The sequence below is a fragment of the Miniopterus natalensis genome, chromosome 7 (assembly GCF_054644295.1).
Source record: "Miniopterus natalensis isolate mMinNat1 chromosome 7, mMinNat1.hap1, whole genome shotgun sequence".
Taxonomy (NCBI): domain Eukaryota; kingdom Metazoa; phylum Chordata; class Mammalia; order Chiroptera; family Miniopteridae; genus Miniopterus; species Miniopterus natalensis.
In genome coordinates this window covers 79,265,606-79,269,806 of record NC_142087.1, presented here as the reverse complement: position 1 = coordinate 79,269,806, position 4,201 = coordinate 79,265,606, and the positions used below count along the sequence as shown (strand labels likewise).

The 4,201-nt window shown below is 42.7% G+C and overlaps 1 pseudogene; it reads left to right on the top strand.

The window, feature by feature from the left end:
* Window positions 1-976: 976 nt before the first annotated feature.
* Window positions 977-1,988, top strand: LOC107538074 (CBY1-interacting BAR domain-containing protein 1-like; annotated as a pseudogene).
* Window positions 1,989-4,201: the final 2,213 nt, after the last annotated feature.

Sequence of the window (4,201 nt, the reverse complement as noted above, 5' to 3'; positions counted from 1 at the left end):
GCTCTGCCACTTAAAAGTTGTGTGAACCTTGGAATGGTTACTAAACTCCCCATTTGCCTGTCTGTAAAATGGGAATATGATGGTTATCTGCCCCTAGGGTGGCTGGGAGGATTAAGTGATGTTGAACATAATGCATATCCAAGAAATGGAGAACATTATTACTATTTCTAATCTTCACGAACGCCATGTAGTGGACCTATTATATTGGGTTCCATTATAGGACCTGAGAAAGCTGAGATCAGTGGTTAAATACATGCCTTACATCCCGCAGGTAACAAGCAGGGAATGTCTTATTAACCTCTAGTTGTTTCCTGTGTGCTTGTCATGTTTTCCCATCTACTGTGTGGTTCCAAGACGTCTTGTGAACTGTAGTGTTGGTCCCTGGTGGGTATGAATTAGCTCAGTTCATCAGAGCTCAGGATGGATGCAAAGCCTTTTAAGCCTAACAAGACTGAATTTGAATCCTGGCTGTGCCAAGCTGAAAACTCCCACTAGAATGTAAGTTCCATGTAGGCCTGGACCTTGTCTGTCTTCTTCCATATTCTCTCCCCAAGAATCACCCAGTTTGAATTCTAAATCAGTACATATAAAAAGAACTGGGACCCTGGCCGGTTTGGCTCAGAGGATTAGAGCACTGGCCTGTGGACCCCAGGGTTGCGGATTCAATACCCAGTCAAGGACATGTACCTCACTTGCAGGTTCAATCCCAGGGCTCCTGCAGGAAGCAACCAATCCATGTGTCTCTTGAGCATTGATGTTTCTCTCTCTTTCCCCCTCCCTCCTCCCTCCCTTCCTTCCTTCCACTCTCTCTAAAAATCAATGGAAAAAATATCCTCAGTGAGGATTTAAAAAAAAAAGAACTGGGGGTGGGATCTCAGGCTCCAGCAGCAGTGGCTCCTGCCCCAACCCATGCCCCGGCCCATCTAAGCCCCATCGTTGGGCCCCAACCCAGGGTCACAGTGGTGTGTGAGACAAGATGTTGAAGCGCAGCTTGGAAAACCAGGATGCTCAAACCAGACACCTGCAAAATCCTGTCACAAATGTGGAGAAGCTTTTTGGAGAGCAGTGCCAAATATTTACTACTTATATGTGGAAAACTGCCAGAGTGCGAGGCAAAGCATACCTCCTGGTGAATGAAATAAACATGTATGCCTCTACAGAGACCCCCAACTTAAAGCAGGACCTGAAAAACTTTGCTGAGTTTGCCAAACTTTAGGATTTTCTACAAGCAGAGGTTGAAAGACTTGAAGCCAAAGTAGTTGAACCATTGAAAGTTTATGGCCCTGGTCAGGTAGCTCAGTTGGTTAGAGCATTATCCAAGGTTGCAGGTTCCATCCTCAGTCCAAGCTCATACAAGAATCAACCATTGAATGTATAAATAAATGGGAAAGCTAATCGATGTTTCCTCTCTTTCTCTCCCTCCTCCCTCCCGTCCTCTTCTTTCTCTCTAAAAGCAATAAATTTAAAAAATAATAACAAAATAAAAAAGAAAGCTTATGGAATCATTGTAAAAATGAAACAAGATGACCTCAAAGCAACATTAACAGTAAGGAATCGAGAAGCTAAACAGTTAACTCAGAAAGAATAGGTCAGGGAAACCCATGTGACCACCATGTTATTTCACAGGCAGAAACCAAACTACAGAGAGCTACAATGGATCTACCTGAACAACTCGTCACCTGGAGGAAACGACTGACAATTTTGAAAAGCCAGGAAATAAAGGATATAAAGACTCTATTTTCAGAATCTATCACTACTAAATGTTATTTCATGGCAAAACTTTGGAGGCCTACACTGCTGCTTACGTATGGAAATGTACACAAGGTTGATGAAGAAGATTTAGAGGGTTTTCAAAATCCTCTGTACCCATCAGATTAGTCGTCTCCTTTAGGTATTGTAAGAGCCAGTCAAGGTCACTTCATCAGAGATCGCTGTCGGCTGAGTGTGTATCTGGAACTAAGAGAGGGTCAGCAGGCAGAAGAGGGTAATGGAGAGGGCTATGGCTCAGACGTAAGAGAAGAATTAATTCAGGAAGACTCACATGTAACATGAAGATCATTTCCTTAAGGAAGCTTCACCTTCCCTTTTTCATCTTCAGTGACCTGGAACCCAGGACGAGTACATCGCAAAACTTCACACCGGCTTCATGCATCCAACCTCACGATGACGCCCTATGGGAATGGAAAACAACTACAGGAAGTTTATGCGCACAGAAATGAAGGCCTTCCAAGACATTGCACACCAGTCATTCCAGCATCCTGCCTAGCCGTATGTGGTCTTACTGGATAGGTTCCAAGTATTTATTTATTTATTATTTATTTATATATCTTTATGGATTTCAGAGAGAGGAAGGGAGAGGGAGAGAGACAGAAACCTCAGTGATGAAAGAGTCATTGGCTGCAGCCTGCAACCCAGGCATGTGCCCTGACCGGGAATCGAACCCCAATCTCCTGGATTCTAGGTCGACGCTCAACCGCTGAGCCACGCCCGACTGGCCTAGGTTCCAATTTTTAAAAAAAGAGATTATATGTTTAAAAACGATTTCATGTTAATGCACTACATATACCTAGTCGAGGTTGCAATAGTAAATAGATGACAAAAAAGAAAATATTTAACGATTCTATTGGCTTCTTTTGGGTTAAAACACCATGCTTTCATTACCAGAAAAGGGTCCATAGTCATTCTGATTAAATACAAATTCTATTCCATAAAATCTTAATCAGAAAGATGTCTTTTTTTCCTTTTCTTTTTCACTTTTATTACAACCTAAAGTTTCATCATTTAATATATAAATTTACTTTCTACCAACAGTATAATCAGTCTTGATTAAAAGTAATGTGGCCCTGGCCAGTGTGGCTCAGTGGGCTGGAGCAGCGTCCTGTGCACCCAAAGGTCACCGGTTTAATTCAGGGCACATGCCCAGGTTTTGAATTCAGTCCCTGGTCAGGGGGTGTGAGGGAGGCAACGGACTGACGTTTCTCTCACATTGATGTTTCTCTCTCTCTCTTCCTTAAATCAATAAAAACGTATTTAAAAATAAATAAATAAAAGTAATGGGGAACTAAGATATCAATGTTTTATAACTGTACACAAAGCATATATTTTAGCTTTAAAAAGAAAGCCACGTTCAGCCGGATTCTGGTTTTAAATAAAACTGCTGTGACACTGACGTCACAATACTACAACTTCTGGAAAGCTGTCATTTGGTCAAATGGTGCCTAAGAAAACATCATGGAAAACCAAGGATGATTAAAAATTCTATGTAAATTTTACCAAATTACCATCTAAAAGGACTATGTAATCAGGCTTATTCCTGAAAACGGAAAGCAGTTTAATCAGAGCCTTTCAGTGTGTCTGATGCCTTTGTTTCTTTGGTAGGAACTGTACTTTGTTATTTCATGGATCTCAGTCAGGCATATAAAAACTGTGAAATTTATCAAATCATTTGGGAAAACTACAAAAAGCAGTTATTCCCAACAGAAAAATAAGCTTTCTAGAAATCGAAATAAATAATAAAATAAAATGAACTAGGTGTGTTCAGAATTGCTCTTGAAAATCCCGTCAAGCATGCACAGAAAGCTGTCAACAGGGTTTTGTATTCGAGCCTCTGGGACAAGGCTGGCGAAGGGTGGGCATGAAAGGGCCCCCGCCCCCATTCTGCATGAGGTGTGGACAGGTGGGAATGGAGGGTGTATATACACGGACATGTGCAAATATGCGGCCGGGCGTTCCTTTGCTCTCCGAAGGATGTATAAACCGGCTGCAGCTGACACGCTTGATGGGGTTCTACGGGGTCAGAAGCTGGTGCAAACATGAAGACAAGGGAGCAGAGGCAGTGACAACACCAGGACAGAGAGCACTTTACATGAGCCTATTTCTAAAAGTACCTGAGCCCGGCCGGGCGTGGCTCAGCGGTTGAGCGCCGACCTAGGATCCAGGCGATCGGGGTTCGATTCCCGGTCAGGGGCGTGCAAGGGGTGGCCGATCAATGACTCTCTGATCATTGATGTTTCTGCCTCTCTCTCTCCCTCTCCTTTCCTTTCTCTGAAATCAATAAAGATATATTTTTTAAAAATAAAAACAAAAATAAAAAAATAAAACTACCTGAGCCCCATGAAATTCTACACCCAGGATATCCCTCCTAAGAAGCCCACATTTTCTCCGGGCATCCAGTGCCTCAGTTTTGGTCCTTGGTCTGGGC